This window comes from Stegodyphus dumicola, chromosome 7 (assembly GCF_044657685.1).
Source record: "Stegodyphus dumicola isolate Sdum_Otavi_A_Nest chromosome 7, ASM4465768v1".
NCBI classification, from domain to species: Eukaryota; Metazoa; Arthropoda; class Arachnida; order Araneae; family Eresidae; genus Stegodyphus; species Stegodyphus dumicola.
Genome location: NC_140774.1, coordinates 66289157 through 66309276, shown reverse-complemented (window position 1 = coordinate 66309276; position 20120 = coordinate 66289157). Strand labels below are relative to the sequence as shown.

The 20120-nt window shown below is 30.8% G+C and overlaps 1 long non-coding RNA gene across 25 annotated transcripts in view; it reads right to left on the bottom strand.

Annotated features, from left to right (window-relative positions):
* Nucleotides 1–10713: 10713 nt before the first annotated feature.
* LOC118204579 (uncharacterized) overlaps nt 10714–20120 on the bottom strand; it is a 44250-nt gene continuing 34843 nt past the window's right edge. For 17 of the 25 annotated variants that reach the window (XR_015042081.1, XR_015042087.1, XR_015042090.1 and 14 more), the window contains 2 exons: nt 19300–19504; nt 10714–12849 (listed from right to left, as the gene is read on the bottom strand). This is a non-coding gene — a long non-coding RNA (uncharacterized LOC118204579). Of the gene's footprint in view, nt 12850–19299; nt 19573–20120 lie in introns of all 25 variants that reach the window. The other 8 variants (XR_015042097.1, XR_015042094.1, XR_015042074.1 and 5 more) reach the window with 2 other exon arrangements.

Sequence of the window (20120 nt, the reverse complement as noted above, 5' to 3'; positions counted from 1 at the left end):
GAGCCTTGCATAAATAATGGACTTGTGGATTCAAGCCACTGACAAGCTCAGAAAACTTTCTTTTTCAAGTATTTTGTGTTTACTTAATAACAGTGAGTTCTGACAGAGACTTTATCTAACACGGACTTGTGGATTCAAGCCTAAGCTCCTAGGAATTTACTGATATGTATCTAAATAATGTGTGTGTTTTCATCGCTCGCTATTGTGCTATGTGCAAACTCAATCTCAAGACCTAGTGTGTTGCGGAACTGTAAATAGTGTAAATAATTTCATTGAATGTAACTTGTAATGTACTTCATTTCAATACTTCACTGTGATGTGAAATTCAAACTCTCACTAGTAAACTGATAGTGCTTCTCAAATTGCTGTAAATCCTCATTTGTACCACTAAACCAACTTCTAGGGAAAAGGTGTTAAATGAATGTTAAGTGACTTGTTTCGAGACTTTGTGATAATTTTTCACTATTTCATTGACTTCGATGAACCTTTAGGGGTCTAGCCCCTGCCAATTAGTTCTTTTTGTAACACTGTTCCAGCTCGAAGAGCTCCAGATGTTTGTCCTTGCATGCAATATGCATTTCATAAGTTTCGCCTGTAATGGTGCGGCGTAACCGCCTTATTAAAACTAGTACTCCAACGCCTAAGGACAATACTTCAAAAGAGGCAGTTAAAGTAGCCAGCACTACTAAATGCTGCCTACTCACCTGAAATGACAATGACAATGGGGACATTCGAAACCTTGTTTAATTCTGCAGACGATCTACAACACAGATGTAAAAAAACTTGCCGAAAGATGCAATGACGTTATCGAAAGCTTCAGGTTTGCAAAGTATTTGAATATAATGTATGTATGTGCACATTTTTTTCTGTAGAAATAACATTTTGATGAATGAAACGTGTCATGGTGAATCTGTAAATGTAAGTTCGTTTCCTAAGCTAAAAATATTAATCATTTTAATGTAGAAAAATTAAATATCACCCCAAAATGAAAATTAACTATCCGCCGAAATGGAGATGTAGCGCCCTCTATTTTTCAATATTGATACTAATCGAAAAACGCTAAAAAAACAAAAGTGATCTTCGGCAAATATTTATTTATAACATGAAAAAGTATGCTATTTTTTTTTAATTCAGCAGAATTTCGAGGATGTATTCTATGTAGCAGCAGACTTTTTCAATACGGCACTGAATTTTTTATGAGATAATAAAGGGCTAAATTTGCTTATGTTGAACGAACAGGCAGACATTTGTCAACAAACCGCCTTAATTGAGGCAAAACACTAGTTTTATATGTTAACTCCCTCACAGTTATACTGATGACATATTATGGTTTAAAATCTTGCATTTTTCTTCCCATGCCAACAACTTCTTCAGAGAGCATTCATGTTCTCTTTTAATGTAAATGTCCCCATTCTGAAAACATTGCAAATGCAAACATCTATGCCTCAGGATTCAAATCTGAACACAATGATTTAGAAATCAATGGCTATCACACCATTCATGATACTGCATGTTTATTATTTTCAGCCCCTGAAATGATTAGTTGCTTTAATGGCTGGTCAAAAATTAGCTTTAAGAGCTAACAGATTATAAGTAAAGTTATACTTGATATATTTAACGTTTAGACGAAAATGCACATACATAAAATTAGCTCTATAGCATATCATACATATTATAATATGAAAGCATAAAAATTTGAAGGCAAATAATTCCTTTTAAAATTAATTTAGTGCCTAATTAGTATATATCAGATCTCCATCCTCGTTTTAAGAATATATATCAGATATCTCCATCCTCGCTTTAAAAAATATTATGATAGAATATTAAGAAACATAAAGTTCACATTTACACTTTCAAAGAATGAAACAATTTAATATGAATTCTTTTTATTTAATTTAAAATTTGATTAAAGTACAATAACTTCAAAATTCAAATGTAATATTTTATAAAAACTCTGAGCCATGATGGTTTGCATAATGAATATTTAATGGAATTTTATATTTATATCTTTTACCACAAAATTTGCATTCATATGGATGTTCACCTGTATGGATCCTTAAGTGAGTTTTAAGAGTTTCTTTTCGATTAAAACGTTTGTTACACACTGAACAAACATAAGGTTGTTCTCCGGTGTGAATTAACATGTGTCTTCGCCAAGAAGATTTATGAAGTGAAGAAAATGAACAGTAGGAGCAGAAATATTGTTTCATTCCTATTTCATTCTCAAGTACATTTACATTAGTCACCATACCTGTAAGAAACAAACATTTTTTAGTTTTAATAGCAAGCAGACATGTATATAGATGTAATACATCTCTCACAGCAAATCAAGTTTAATTATGTCTAGTGAATGAGTCATACCTATTTAATATGGAATCACAATTAATTTATATTGAATATATATAAAGATGTGTAAAATTAAATTCAGTCTTTGCCTGGTGTTTTACATGAAAACAATGAATGCATTTTGTGAGAGATACAACACAGTCTTTGTTTCTTCAAGAGCAAACATGCAGAATGTGTTCTGGAATAAGAGATACCTTATTTCTCTCTTAGAATCTTAAAGATCACTGATTAGCACACATAGCATATATATCAAATTAAGAGTTAAAAATTAAATTTGCTTACTTAAAATTGCACTGTCTTATTCTGTTCGACTAGAGTTTTCATGGAACACTACTAAGTTTATTAACTAGGCTTTGAAAAGTGCCCTTTTATGAAAGTATATTATACTGAAACAATCAGGCTATCCATGAAATCATCTTCGAATGCATTAAGTTTTCCTTTGAAATAGATATAAAATTAAAGCTGAATTTGTCCATCTATTAAAATGATAATTACGTTTTTATAAAATACAGACATTTTAGCATATTAGAATGATTCCATGAGAAAATTAAATGAATTTTTTAAATTTATAGTAACATGAAATTTTCAATTTTAAAATAATTTTACTCTTAAAAATTCAGTAATATAAATGAAATTTCTATATAATTCTGAAGCACACCATTTGAATCTTCCATCTCTTTATGTAAGTGGATTTGTACTGCATTAATTCTAAGTTCAAAATTCATTTTTGATAACAAACGAAACCTAATATCTCTGAAAAACAACATTTGCAGTAGGAAACTCATATTTTATTAAACATATTCAAGAGATTAATAAATATATTTTTTATCTAAGCATTCATCATTATCCAAGTAAAATCATTAAACAATAATAATATTCCAAGTTAGCTATGTCAATGTCTTATCACTTAGTAAGAGGCAATCGACCATTAACGGCCTTTACCAATATATGATACTTCACTTTTAAATGCTTGAAGAATCGAGTAAATTGTATCCAATAATATGGAATTACTTGTACACATGCTGTGCCAGAACTCAGAGATTACTAGCGACGGAGGCTCCTGTGCCGCCGTCCGTAGAATAAGTAAACTTTGAACAAAAGAGGTGCTCGTGTGGCGCCATCTATTAGTAGTGATCAAAAGCATTTTAGTTGACTGGAGCCCTGGTTGCGCCATCTCTTGCAGGATGTATTGTAAGGCATTTTTAAAATTTCATAAAAATTATTCTATTCCAAGTTAGCTTCTTAATGAGAAGTTCTGTAATTAGGATTTTTACATATACGTACTGTGAATACAAGCCACTACCCCTCTTTCTATCAAAAACATTCCCCCCCTCAAATAATGGTAATAGTAATAAAATATTTCAAATGAAAATTAATAATTTCTTTATTTTTTAATATCAAGATATCAAGATGTAAAATAAATCCGGGTTGTAATGTTCATAAATACAACAACTTGAAAGAATGATAAAGTTATGAATAACCATGAAATTTTTATAAGCTAGCTGATTCAAAATATTACGCTATTCATCACCCTGCCATAGAAATGTAAAGCAGACCAAATTCAGCTCATTTTACCCATTTCAACATTTAAATTTGCATAACTAACTAACTCGAGTGCTTCTCAGTTTAATTTTAGGATGTTTTGCCTACTGAGTTAAAAATAATTTAAAGAATTTAATTTCTTAAATGACACTTTTACATTATACGAATTTAATAAATAAAAATACTTCAATTTTAAATCGTTTTTTTAAACATCTAAATATTTATTTACCAGCATAAACAATATAAAAACATTTTGATAAGTAAAAAAATTAATTCATAATGCAATACCACATTTTTCCTTTCAGGATTTTTTAAAATTTGTTCTAATGTTAAAAAGTTGAATTTGTACAGCACTTCTTTTGTGAATGTCTAAAGAAAATCTATTTTTACAAAACCAAAAAATAAAATTTGAACTACTTTTTTTTTGTTGTTAAATCAGTATATATTACCCTACAAACAGAGTCATAGCTAGGGTTTTCAACGCCCAGGGACAACTGAAGATTTCGCGCCCCCTACTTCTTGCCAAGGATGGAAAACATTTAATTAGAAAATGCTGTAACATCAGTTTGGCGCCCCTTGGATTCTGCGCCCGGGGACAGATGCCCCCTTGTTCCCCTCTAGCTATGCCCCTGCCTACAAAAATTCTTAAAACAAATCCTTTGATCATGTTTTTACATTGTGTAATTCATAAATCTAGTTTTATGTGATCATGAATTTATAAACTTTAATCAAATGTTTTTCATCTTGAATGATTTGGGAATCCAGAAATAATCTCTTACTATTTAAATTAGGTATTTTTTGAAATAATTACTTATGTAGAAAATAATTTGTCTTATACTATAAATTATAGGAGAGCTAGGGGCTAATTGTAACAATTTTTGGGGAAAATATTTATATTTTTAAATATATTTATGATTCCTGGCTATCCTTTCATCATATTCCCAAAGAAATTCAGCAATTTTGTTGATTTTATCACAAAAAATATTTTCCAAAGATTATTCGTGTGTTCCAGTTTGCTGCGGATTTGGGACAAATAGTAACGACAAAAATGGCCATATTTAAAAAACATTTGGTAATTATTATTACTTGATATAATGACACTGAATAATATCAAGTGTTTCATAATAACGCAAGGATAAAATTATTTAACTAATCAACATAAAAGTCAGTCTTGTCAGAATTTCGTTTAACACAAATAAATGATAGTTTGTTTCTTGTGACATATTTAACATGTGCCCACATTTTGAAAATAAAATATTTCACCCAATCTTCTTCTTCCAAATTATTAGCATCTTCACAAGTTAAGCAAACCTTTTTTTTTATTTCAGAATCTGCATTTAATTTAAAAATCCTCTTCTTCACACACTTTTATCTCTTTGTTTTCTTTCTTTCTTTCTTTCTTTTTTTTTTTTTTATTATCTCTTAATATTCTTTTTCCAATGCATTTTCGTTTTCGGGTGTGCCAGTTAGGATGGCAGATTTCCTTTTGTGGTAGCCTCTGTTAGACTGCTCTCCAGGTGAAGCCCTAGGAAGAGGTCTAATCCTGAGCTCCCGGTGTGTAAAGTGCTTCGATTTTCATAAAACCAAAGACTGTGATAAAACTGGAAGGCTTGAGGTACCTAAATGTGCACATTGTGGCAAAAAATGCCACCCCGCATCATGCAAGGGTTGTGAGAAATTCTCAACCAACAGAAAACTAAGAAAACCTTCAAATGTGAGAGCAGGAGTTAGTTATGCTTAAGTTGCAAGCTCATCCCAGAATGCAAAAACGAGTCCCGAATCTGCTGCTGCGAATACCAAAACCTAGTTATTCTGCTGCCTCCACACTACATAATAATATTCTTAACAACGGCAACAATGATACATTTAGTGTTAATTCTATCATGAACAACTGCAGTTTCGCAGAGATATTTCAATTTCTTGATCTTCGTGCAATGAAACATGAGAAGGATATAGGTGAAAAAAACTAACTTGCTATACCTCACAACGGAGGAAGTTAATGGTTTAAATAGTAGAAATTAAATTATGGCCTGTGGAATCTAACTTACCACAAAAAAACAAAACAAAACAAACAAAGAAACTTAATTATTACTTAAACTTTGCTTAGAACTCTTTAGGCTCACTAAAGCTTACCCTCCTACAACACCTTTCTATTGGCCAGCTAGTATTTTGCACTTTACCATGTCGCTCTCTTCCAACCACTCAGCAACATTCCGCCCAAGTGGGCGGCAGCACAGTGCGGTAGCCGAAGCAGTTTTTCATTAGACTCAGGGATGTTGGATTTGCAACAATCTTCATAAAACACAGGCACTGAAACCTGAAGTTTCAATAAATGCTTTTATGGCTGGAACTCTTTCTTTCTAATTCCATTCTTCTAATGAGTTGGAACCTTCAGCATCATTACCAGATACAGGTTTTGCATGTTTATTGATATTCCATTGAATCAAACTACTACTTGCTAATATGCTAATATCACTACCAGTCGATTTCATAAGAACAAAACTCTTCACTTTCCAATAATAAATTATCAATATTCACAGCCATACTGTAGAACCAAACTTTGCAGTGTTAAAAAAAAAAAAAAAAAAAAAAAAAGAAGCCTAGGTATATATTGGATTATCTAAAACGTTTTGCATTATCTTAGGATGTGCCTGTTAGATTGCATATCCCAAGATTGTGAAAAAAAAAAAAAAATCTAATATTTCTTCCAACACTTTTTTTACCATGAAAGGTCAATTGCTTCCTCCTTTCTGATGACACACTGCATGAGCAGTGTTAGCCAAACTGATTTTTTTTGGAGAAGCTCTGAAAATGGATGATTTGAACAAGCATATGTGACACACTGTGCTCCACTGTTTAAAAAATAAGTGCATAGCTGGCATCATAAAAGAAATTTGCACCAACTAGGAGGATAAAGCTGCTACAAGATGGCCAGTGAACCATTGATTCTGAAGGTTTGGAGGAGGAGATCTGACCCTGAAAGACGAAGCAAAGTCTGCACAACCATCCATGGCATATTTTAACTAAACTAAAGTTGGCATTGACTAGAACCCCTGATGCATTGTCTGGGAAGTCGCAGAGACCTTAGTGTTCTCAAATCAATGTTGCACAACTATTTGGTTAATGGTCTACAAGATTAGGTATGAAGTTTGGATGCTCCATTAGCTGACTTAGAGCAACAAACTTGACAGTGTGTGTGTTTAGCTGCTGCACAAACAGGAAAGTGACCTGTTTCTCAGAAGATAATGTGTGATGAATCTTGGATTTATATGCAAATATGAGATAATAAGGAGCAGAAGCATTGCATTTTATAGAGGAATAACTGGAAATGAATGCTATTAGAAACCAGTTTATAAAAGGCATTGGCCAACAAATACAGACCTAATCTTTTACCTATAAGCGTATATGGAAAGGTAAATAAGAAGTGAATGCTTTGAATTCTATTTAACCTATACTACTAATACCTTATACAGGGTGATCAGCGAATAAGCCCCGATTTCAAAATTAAACATATCTACAACAAAGATCGATAGAATTGTGCGGTAAACTGTATGTTTGTTTATTAGCAAAACTGTAAAAATGGTGTACAAAAGTTTAGAAAATTTAGTTACAAAAATCGTTAACAGATGGCGCTTTGTGATGAAAACTCTTACTCTGAAAGGAGTCTTAAAAAAAATAAAGTAAAGCAGCCTTTGCAATCAAAATACAATTTTTTTCAAAATGTTCACCGTTCGAAACAATGAGGACAACGTTCGTAAACGAACAATGAAATTTGACATCACGTCTTGCAGTGTCTCAATGGAAATGGAATCACATGCAACACCAATCAATGATTCAAGCTCATTTAGAGTAGAGGGATTGTTTCTATAGACAGTGTCTTTCAATGCACCACACAGAAAGAAGTCACAAGGACTTAGATCGGGAGAATAAAGAGGCCAAGCTATTCCTGTGTCAGTAAATTACAGATAATCTAACACAATTACTCTATTCCCAAAGTATTTTTTTTCCTTTGAGAACATACAGACTCCGTGTGCACCACATATGTACAACACGGGGCTTACAGAAGTAAGTTAACTAGAACATTAAGGGTTACATGTATAAATAAACATTAAAAATTACATGCATAAATAAAGCGAACAAAAGCAGAGAACAGCAGTCTGGACTTCACGAAAACAGATAAGTTCACTGGCCAAGTCACTCCGAACATTTTCAAATCTTTCTGTAAGCATAATCTAGGGCCATCAAATGTAGGGAACGGGAAAATCAAATGTTTCACATCCTAAGGAACTCTTTTTGAACATTCACATAAATTGTTTGATCGTAGATTAAAACGAAACAGATAACTTGCAAATTTACCGTGACCAGATAAAAACTGAGACACTTTAAAATTTAACGAGAGGAAAGACTCGGAATTCAGTCTATGGTAAATAGAAGGAAGGAACTTTTTGGTGACTTCAACATTACAAGATGAAATGTATTCCTCATTCCACATAGCTAAAAGCTTTTTATAATGAAAGGACTTTCAATAACTCTTTGGAATGCTAATGTTGATATCAATGGGTAAATTTAAGGCATCTTTAGCTAAGAAATCAGCTCTTTCATTTCCGTAGAAACCATGATGAGCACGCACATAAGCAAAGCAGATATCAATACCTCTAATTCTAAGTGAACTAACCGTTACTAGGGTTTCGATAACTAATTTATCGCAGCTGGTAATACTGTTCAAAAGTTGAAGAGAAGAAAGAGAATCAGAACAAATAAAGTACTTTGAGGATGTTGTCCCATGATCCTGGATCCATTTGACGGCAAGATAAATGCACAGAAGTTCTGCTTGAAAAACTGTACATTCATTCTGTATACTGTGTCTAAGAAAACAAATCTCAGAATGGCCTTCAAAAAGAGCAAATGCAAGGCCAACCTTGTTGTTCATCTTGCTGCCATCTGTAAAGAAAACCATATGAAAACTTATTTCAGCAGTATCTTCATAATCGTAGAAATTTATGGGTTCTAAAGAAGCGGGATGAGGAAGATCAGTGAAGGGGACAATTCTATTAATACAGTCTTCCGAAGCATGAGTTGCCAATGACTCAAAAATATTATTCTTATATGCAATTTCAAAATCAATAGGCAGAACTCCTGCAAGAACAAAAGTAGCCTCATGTATTCATGAAGAAAGCGAGAAACTTTATGTGTTTGATGTGGTCGATCCTCCAACGTTAGTTGAGTGCTGACAAATTGTTCTAAAATTGTAACGTAACGTTCAGTAGTTATCATTTCTCATACGAAAAAGGGTCCGATAATGTCTCTGGCACATATCATACATGCAGTAACTTTAAGCAAATGCAGTGCTTTCTCTTCACACAAGTGAAGATTTTTGGAACCCCAAAATCTCCAGTTTTGTTTATTAACGATTCCATTCAAATGAAAATGTGCCTCATCTGTGAACCAGATGCAGCTCACATCAAATCTGTCGTTGTCGATTATTGCTAGAATCTGATTCGCAGTCAACCCTTTGTTGCACTTTCATGGGTATGGCTTGATGACTTTGAATTTTTTATGGAAACCGCTGTAGGCTATTTTTTAATATTTTTTGCGTGCTCGTGTACCTCAAACCTGTCTCTGATGCAATCCATCGGATGCTTTTCCTAGGATTTTGCTGAACAATTTCAGAAACTTTGGCTGCATTTTCAGGAGTGACTACAGTTTGCCTAGGCCCAACATTTCCCTTTCGATCATCAGCCACGCTGCCAGTCCGTTCGAATTTCGGTGAAGAGCATGCGAATGGTTTTCACATCGGGTCCAACTGGAACATTGAATCGGTTTGGAAAACTGCGATGTGTTGCCGTAGGACCGTGTTCTAATCGGTACAATTCCGGAACAAAAACACGTTGTTCAAGGGAATACATTATTTCGCTTTCTACATTATCTTCTTTTCACTAGCCACTTTCGACTTTGAAGCACATTTTAAAGGCTATTGATAGGTCATTGCGATTAGAGCGGCATCTGTTAACAATTTTCATAACTAAATTTTCTAAACTTTTGTACACCATTTTTACAGTTTTGCTAATAAACGTGCAGTTTACAACATAATTATATCGATCTTCATTGTAGAGATGTTTAATTTTGAAATCGGGGCTTATTCGCTGATCACCCTGTAAAATATCAACAAATTAACTGATAAAAAAATTAAGTCATTTTTAAATATATAAGAAATACTTCGGAATGCGTGTTATTAGAAAGAATACCATTAAAAGGGCATCCAACAAAAAACATCAACGCGATCTTTAGCACTGAGGAAAGTACTATAAAACTAAAAAAAAAAAAATTATAAAGAAAATAGATTCATACTCTGAGGACTATTAATCATTTACATAATATAATCAGTTTTTAACTTAGAAGTGTGTACCTTTTGCTAGTTCTGTTAGCTTGCTGGCAAAATAGATATTAGTTTTTACTTAGTTAGTTATATTATGTCAAGTATGTTATTTATACCAATTATGTTAATCCTTATCTTCTGGATTAAAATCGTCATAAATCAATAACATGACTCAACAAATGTAAAATGAATATGTATCCATAAAAATATTATCTATCTGTAATATATCTGTCAAAATATTAACTGCATCTATAAACATAACTATTAAATATATCCATAAATATATTAGTAAATGCACCCATAAATATAAAGTAAATGTTGAGTATAAAACCCAGGACAAACGACAAGTGTTTCTACTCATGGCCCTTGTAAATGCATAATTTTTAAAATCTACTATTTCTTTTATACTCAGACCACTAAAACATCAAATAAATAATCAAAAAATTAAATAATTTGAAAATATATATATTTAAAGATAAATTATATAATAGATACACATGAAAAATATTTCATATGAATTTATACATGTAAATTACATGAAACAACAAATTTAGCAGACAAAAAAAAAAAAAAAAAAAAAAAAAAAAAGAACTACTATGTGTACCTATGTGGATTATCTGCTGCACACAGAATTGGGTTAACCATTTAGCAAAATAAGCACATGCCTAGATCATCAAGGAAAGAGGGCACTATAAAAAAGGTACTTAAGGACCACTACAAAACTTTCTTATTGCCACTTCTACCATGGAATGAATGGTACAGCTAACCTCAGATGAAGAGAGAGAAAGAATGAGGGGAATACAAGCATTATACTGTAAATGTATGTCGGCACAAAAAAGTGCTAAGGGCTTTCTAAAAGTCTTTCCAACTCTGGCTCCATAGATGAGGTGGTCGTCCACAACTTGATCAGGATATTCAGCATGCATTTTTGAATGAAATTACAGTGGTTATTGTTGAATGAAATATTCATGAGATATTCAGTAAATAAGAAATTTTTCTTTAGAATGCAGTAACATATATTGTCGAAAGTGGTATTTCAGAAACAAATAGGAATTCCAATGTAAATAGAAATCATATTTGCAAAAAACAACATAAATTTATTTTTAATCAAAATGAAATAGCAAGATTTGATTTATTATTTTTTTACAATAATCACTAATTAATAAAGATGGACAAAAAAATATACTTAATACTGTATACATAACATATTGTGAAAATTAATTATAACATATTGTGAAAATTAGTTTTAACGAAATGAAATATTATTTTGTATGCTAATTTATTCAAACAAAATATCCTGAATAAAATCCCTGAAAAAGAAGTTCTCTAGTATTTATAAATATAATAATGAAAGGGCAGAAGATTTTTTCTCATAGATTATGATATTACAAAGTAAATTTAACAATCTCTAAATTTTAAACATTTCATTATTTTTAGTATAATATAAACATTTATATCATTTTACATATAAATCAAAGGAAAACATAAGTTTGATAATGTGAATTGATTTATACATGGTGAATAAAAAAATAAAAATTCTCCTCCAACAATTTTTCTAATGTTCTGTCAACCCTTCTCTAAGCGATAGGAAACATAATTTGAGGTTACTATGAATTAATATTACTAGATTCAGAAATGTATTTTTCCCATTCCAGTAATTATTAACACCCAAAACTTTATACAGGTTTTTTACTCTTTTTTATTCTTACATTGCTTTTCTAAACTGAATATAACGTCAGATTTTAAATGTCCTTTAACCTGCTTCAGTGCTTATTTCTGATATATATTTAGCTAAGGTCATGAACTATGAAACACTATGAAACAAGATCATTTTCTACTGAATAATTTATTTTACTATTAACGAACTACTTTTTTAAAAGTTTTCTGTTTCAGATTAATTGGTTATGTATGAAGTACAAAACCAGCAGTATGAAGTACAAACTGTAAGTCACTCAAGCTTATATAACATTCCTATAAACTCATTTTTACAACAATCATTTTTTAAACTGAAAGAACGTGGGAAAGATGGCTACATCTTTAAGCATATGGGTGTAAAATATTTTTAAAATAATGCAATATACACAAACTAAGAATAAATCTTATGACTGGATAAAAAGTGAAATGCTACAATGAAGATCAATATAAATTACATTCTTTCGGCGAAACTGACATAAAATACCACAACTAAAAACATTACCAAAAACAAAAATCATGTTTCAAGCTGAAAGATATCTTTTGGCCACGTAGAAAAATAAAACTATATGTTGTCATTGGCTAGCACTATAAGTCTTACACTTGTATCAAAATGCATGATAAGAAGCACAGTGTAACTTTAAAGACATGTTTTGCAGAAATCTCTTGCCACAATCTTTGCATTCATAAGAACGTTCTCCAGTGGGAATTCTGAAGAGTGTTTTCAGATTTTCTTTCCGATTAAAAGATTTACTGCACACAGCACAAGAGTAAGGCTTCTCACCCGTGTGAATTCGCAAATGTCTCTGGAAGTGGTATTTACCAGATGTAAAATAATGAACAGTATGGACAAAAATACTTCATTTTATTTATACCTGCAAGCTGAAATTCACCTACAGAAAAAACAAATAATTAGTTTGTTTCTTTCCATCAAAATAACTAACACACACACACACACACACACAAAAAAAAAAAAAAAAAAAGACCGTTTTATGAAATAACTAAATTATTAAAAAACTAACCATAGCAAATTGCAGTCTAACAAAAATTACACCTGAGGCATAATTCAAATATATAAGCATTACATAATATCACAAAAGCATAATATCAATATCCGTGTTTTATTCAGTAAGACTTCATTTTGCTTCATCTATTTACTTAGGTTTGAATAATTTTATGTTTTGTTTTTTGACTTTAGGTGTGCATGACTTCTAAAAACAAAAAGTAAACTAAAATCTCATTTTAAATTGGAGACTATAATAGAAACTTGTGAAATATTTATAAAAGTTTATTGAAAAGTTAAAGACAAACCAAATTAAAAAAATTATTTAAACAACTCTAGTATTTTTTGCACCAAAACAGAATGATCTTTAAAAAACCATAAAAATAATAATGATGATAAATAAGTAAATATATAACAATGATTTATTAAAAAAATCCTCATAAAATAGCAAATCGTTTAAACATGAAGCTAATCTTAAATTTATTACAAACCAAATTTCAAACAAAATTTCTTTCAAAACAGAAAATATATACTTATTCTATAACGAAATTCCTAACTACCAAGTGAAAATAATAAAATCACCCTAGTCAAAGATCCTAGATGCAATAATAAAAATGCAAAGGTACAAAATTACACTGATGTTCACCCACCCCATCCTGCTAAGATGGAATAGTACTTATTATCAAAGTTTGTGCTTACTGTAACCAATTTTGGATAATCCTGGAATATTTACATAATGATGAACATTACAAATTACGAAGGATTCACGGTGCACCACAACATTTTCTCCTCCCTACCCACAGCTATGATTCAAACATATAAATAAAAATAATAATAGGCTTGACTTTTGCTGCATTAACATAATCTAACTCTATAATCCTTTGGTTTTTTATTAAAGAAAACATAAAGAAGAAGTACATTATTTTGACAGAACTAAAATTCTAATTAACTGCTGCAGTGGACTAATAAAAGCTTCTCAAGACTGTTTTAGAAAACAATAAGAACTTCAAAAATAAAATTATACACTTTGAACTATGAAAAAAGATTTCATCAGTTTTTATTGCTAATTTGGAAATCCTACAGTGAGTAAAATGTTACTGAACAGTATAGGAGGCTTACAGAAAACTCTTCATAAAATTTAAAAAATAAAGAAGTATTATTTAAATGAATTTCTACTACTTTACCCTAAGGCATAATAACAGGCAACCTAACTTTTAGGAGCAAGCTGACCTAACAACTGAGAATTATTAATATTAGGACCACTTGAAAATAATTTTGTTGAAGGATCCTAATGATGAAATTCTGTTATTTTTTTACAACTTTCCTCCATAATGACTTCTGTAACATTTACTACAAATCTGAAAACATATTCTATCAAAACTGTTTCAATCTAATATCTTAACGGAGACTGGCTATATATCTACTACTGCAACAGCTCTACTGAAATCAATGGTATTTTTGGAGCTGATATTTTCTGTGAGAATACACTTACGACATTCACAGGCACGGCCTCCCATGCTTGAAATTTTGAAGCTGAAATTGAAGTCGTTAAGTGAGCAAACACTAAACTGCTTGACATTAAAACCTCTTTCACACAAAATATTTTACTGACTGACAATCAAATTATTATTCTGAGCATTGAGCTAGGCAATAGTTTACCAGTGTTAATCAGGCATTATGCTATTTCCAAAATGAAAGCGCTGAATCGTCTAATAATAAAAGATGCAAGTTTCAATGACTACTTCTTTCTTCCATTATTATCAGGCTTGTCACAAATTTAAGTACAGCACAGAAATCAGTAACAGAACAACACAGAAGTAAGTCCAGGGGGGGAAAAAAAAATTGAAATGTCAATATTTATGGAACCTGCCTTATGTGTTAATAGCAAATTTTATGTTCCTTACAAAGCACAGCATTTGTCAAAATACTTGGTTTTTATGTATAATTTTTTCTTCTGAATTTTGCGACAGCCTTTTAACTGCTGACATTCGGCTGTAGAGAGAATAATTACTTTTGGCAGGCACAACTACTGACCGAGACTGTGACTCAAATGGCATTAATTTCACTGTTGAAAAAGGGTTTTGCTGTGTGCCGTGAATTATCTTATTATTCCTTCTTGTTCTTAAGCACAATCAATACTTATGGTCTATTCATATCTGAACAGAGTATGGATTTTATGCATTTTTGTTTTAGTAATTCAAGTTCACCAAACAACATTTCAGTGATGACAACTAGTTCAGTTAGAATAATCTATAGCCAGTTTTTTGTAGAAAGTTTCCACAGGCTTTCAGCCTCTTCCTTTCATTAATGCCTTCCCTACTGATGTGAGGAGGGGAAGTGTTCATTGCACACAAAGAAAATAAATACAATTTTGTGACACACTAGAGTAGCATTTTTGATTTAAGCAACTTAAGAAACAACTTACTGGTACTTTAAGAAACACTGTATAGCAGCATTTTAAAAAAATTATCTCCTTTTTACCTTACTTTAATTATTAAATAATAAACAATAATGTAATATCTCAGGATTTTAAATTCACTGACAAATGAGAAAAGCTGCATCAGCAAAGATTCTTTGACAAAGAAATTCTTGCAATTCATAAAATCTAAACAAAAAATTTAAAACTGAAAGTTTAACTAGTAATAGCCGTCTTAAATAGATCTTTTAAAAAATGAATGAAATATATTTTAAACTCAAATTAGAGAAAGGATGTTTTTGCTGTGCTGATCTCCTTATAAATGTATAGGCATAAAAATATTAAAACAAATTCACTTTCAATAATCCATAGTAACACAAATATCTTAACAATAGTGACCAAAAACATTAATATTTTCAGTATTTAATACATGATAATCTACTAAAAAGAACTTTAAAAATTTCATACATTTTTCGAGTTTTCTTTTAAAAATTAGTTTGATAGATTAAAAATGATTATATTGATTTCTTTTAATTTTGAAAACTGAACTTCAAATATAAATAATTAAACCTAAAATAGCTAACATATTAATTCATGTTTATATAATAATGAACTATACAAATCTTGAGTAGCATTCAATTAAAATACAAAATCTTGAGTTGCATTCAATTAAAATACAAAATAAATTCATGCAAATATAATTCTTACTTCCAAGTATAAACTCTTCTTGTGTATATACATGGACATTAATTACATGTAGATATAGATGTATATTACATCTGCAATAACTGCAACAGACAGCTACTGTGGAAGCCAATTACACAACATAGTGAATGTGATGATAAATCAATTTAGTGTACATTTCATCGTAAAATATGTGTACAGTCAGAATATATTATCATGTTTGAATTCAGTGAATAGTTATCATTTCATTTAATTGCACTAAAACAGTAATCAAATATATATCCATGTGCAATAAAACAAATACCATACAAATATAATGCTCAGAATTATATTTGTATAATTCTGAGCTAATTCAATGAACTAAAGGAATTACAGATCTACTTTGGAAATACGGCAAAAATTTATTTAGAACTGCCAAAACACAACTCCCTCTCCTTAGACAGAAGAAGGAACATTTAGATATGTGGATAAACGAAAAATATATCTCTAGCCTCTCATCCCTCATTATCAAATAAAAAAATTATTACTCAGACATAGCCAAATGAAGGTAACAATTAGTGTTGTCAATTAATGTAATAGAATTACTTGGGATGAGGATTATAATACTGACTGTATTTCATTAATTTCATATGGCTAAATTATTTAAATAAGCAATGAAATTGAAAGCACAGTTATAGTTATAACAATTGAAATATTCAGAAATGCATTATGCATCTGTTTTAAATCATTCATCAGAACAATTAAAATGTTCATGTTAGGAATAAAAGTGCCAAAATCCATAACCATGGACTGATAAAACAGAACATTATAGACACTGTTAAACAGGCTGCATTATTTAGGTTAAATCGGCATTTATTTTGCAAACTATCAAATGAAAAGATAAGACTGAACATCAGAAAGCAATTTTTTAAACTTGAAAATAGAAATATCAAACGGCATTTTTAAGTCAATCAGAATGTTAAAAAAAATAATATTTGAAAATTTCTTAATTTATAATATGGCATGAAAATATTTCACATTTGTGTTATTAAAAAATACTGTAGTTGCAAATTTAACCATAGCTATTAAGAGCAGTTTTTCATATTTGCATTAATGAACATGTTCAGCAATAATTATTTTTGATTATTTCTAAATTAAATATTATTTTTTAAATCTACATTTAGACAATAATAAACAAAGCTTCCAAAAGAAAAAGAAAAAAAAAAAAGAAAAAAAAACATTACTATTAAAAGTCTAAAAACTCATATAAATGTTACATTTTATGCATCCAAGAGTAAGTTTTGTACATAATATTCAAATATTACACTAATATGGATTGCCATCTAATGTAAAAAGTAAAAATGTGAATGGATAAGTAGATTTGGCATAAAACATAAACCAGATTTGATATATGTAGATTCACTCCTAACTTGCTCTTAATATATGAGAGCATCTATGACAGATAGTGAGCAGTATAATGTATTTTCAATGCAATTTTTTGTAAAAATCTCTTTCCGCACCCTTCACATCCATATGGATGCTCCACAGTATGAATTTTAAATTCAGATGCACTTTCTGAGAAAAACATTTGTTACACACACTACATATACAGTCAAAAGTCGTTAATTCGGAATGATCTATAATCCGGACCTCAAAGCTAAAAACTTTCTGCGCATGCTTGTTTAAGAATGCTTGCAAAGAAATGTTTAATAAAGTAAACAAATAAACATTAAGCTTTTTTTGTAAATTTTGATACCCTTTAGATCATAATTGTTCTTTATTTCATAAATTACGGTTTCATATTTTTAATTTTAGAATTTCTGCATGCTATCTTACGCGATTTAAACTGATGATCTATAATCCGGGAAAATCGATAATCCGGAATCGTCGAAGTCCCGACGAGTCCGGATTAACAACTTTTGACTGTATAAGGTTTTTAGGCCAGAATGAATATGCATGTGCCTTTGCAAGGAATGATTATAAGCTGAAGAAAAGGTACAAATTTGACAAAAAAAAAAAAAAAAAAAAAAAAAAAAAAAATATTTTATCTCTTCTTCTGCAGTTTCACATAAATATGCATCTGGAAAAAAAAAAAAAAAAAAAAAAAAAAAAACTCAACAATTAAAGTTTGTGGGACATTAATATGACCATATTTAACCCCTGAGTAGTTTTTGATTTCTATATTTATAGCACAATGAACATAAAAAATAAAAATAATTTTACTACAGATATTTAGATGAATAAACAATTTGTTTATAAAAATGCTGTTCTTAAACTTTTAAGCATCTATTTATACAAATGCATTGGACACAAGTGTATTCAAATAATGAGATTAAACAATAAGCCATTCAGTAACATAAAAAACTAACAAAATATAATTACAGTACAAAGTCTTTAACTCGGACCTCAAAGCTACAAACTTTCTGTGCATGTGTAACGTTTACGAATGCGCATAATACGTTTATGCATGCACGTTTAATGTATAACGGACGATATAAGCTAGGCTAAATTATCTATTTCAGTTAATGTTGCAGATTGCGTTGTTCTTTTATCTTTTAATTGGATCCGGCTTATTATTTTTTGCAGACTGTTAGAGCAATTTTATTAAAAGTAAGCTTGAACTTTCGATTATGTCAAAAAGAGTTTCCGATTCTGGAGTTGCCAAAGGATCTACTAAGCGAAAGCATATTTCGATGTCCATCAAACAAAAAGTGGAATTGCTGCAAAAAATGGATAAAGGCATGAAGAAAGTGACAGAGAGGTTAGTGAAAATGAAAAAAATTCAATTGACAAGTTAGTCGGTATTCTCGGCACAGCAATTACAGGACTTGAACAGCGGAACTTAGTAACCGAACAAGAAATTATGTCTGTTTATAGAATTAAACAGAAAGTATTAGCATATAAAATGAAGCAACTTACATTGAAAGAAATGTTTAATAAAGTTAACAAATAAATATTAAGCTTTTTTTGTAAATTTTGATAGACTTTAGATCATAATTGCTCTTTATTTCAGAAATTACGGTTTCATATTTTTTATTTTATAATTTCTGCATGCCATCTTACCGGATTTAAATTGATGATCTATAATCCGGAATCGCCCGATTAACGACTTTTGACTGTATACCGATGAGTTCGAATTAAAGACTTTGTACTGTATACAGTTATTTTATCTAAATGTAAGAAATGTCTTACAAACATACATAAAAAGCAGTCAAAAATTCTAAATAAATTCAAATGATATGCAAAACAAAACAATCATACTTTTTCCACTTTATTAACACATGCATAATTTCAGTAGCATAGCTAAGATGGGGCAAGGGGGAACATCTGTCCCCGGGAGCAGCATCCAAGGGGCGTCAAACTGTTGCTATGGAATATTTTAATGAAATGTTTTCCATTCTTGGCACACAGAAAGGGGCGCAAATTCTTCAGTTGTCTCCGGGCGCTGGAAACTCTAGCTACGCCCCTGCATAATTTACACAAGAAATAAATGCAAACAAGGTACATAGATTTGAGATTCTACAAATAGCTAATCTAAGGGGAAAAAATGCAGACATAAGTAAATGAATGCATATACAATAGATGTATGAAGAATAATTTTTTTTTAATATAGTTTGAATCTAAAAGGTAAGACACAAACATAAATTTCATGCTATTAGGTTGTCCGGAAAATAATGCAGGTTTTTAACCTATAAAGTATCATAACTCAAAAACAATTTTATTAATCAAAATAAGCACCAGCCAAATCAATGCATTTTTGCCAACGAGATACAAGTTTATTATGCTGGTAGAATAAAATTCTGCAGTTCTGGAAGCGATAAAGTTGTCAAAAGCGTTTTTGACCTCATCTTGGTTTCTGAAGTATTTCTTCTCCAGATGTTTGAAAAAGTGGTAATCGGTCGGCCAGATGTCAGGCGAATATGGGGGAAGAGTCTCGTATCCCAATTCGTCCAATTTCTATAGGGTCAGTTGCACGACGTGCGGCCAAGCATCGTCATGGAGAAGAACTGGCCGCTTTCTGTTGACCAATGCCGAACACATGTGTTGCATTTTTGGTGCATTTTGTTGATCAACTGACAGTA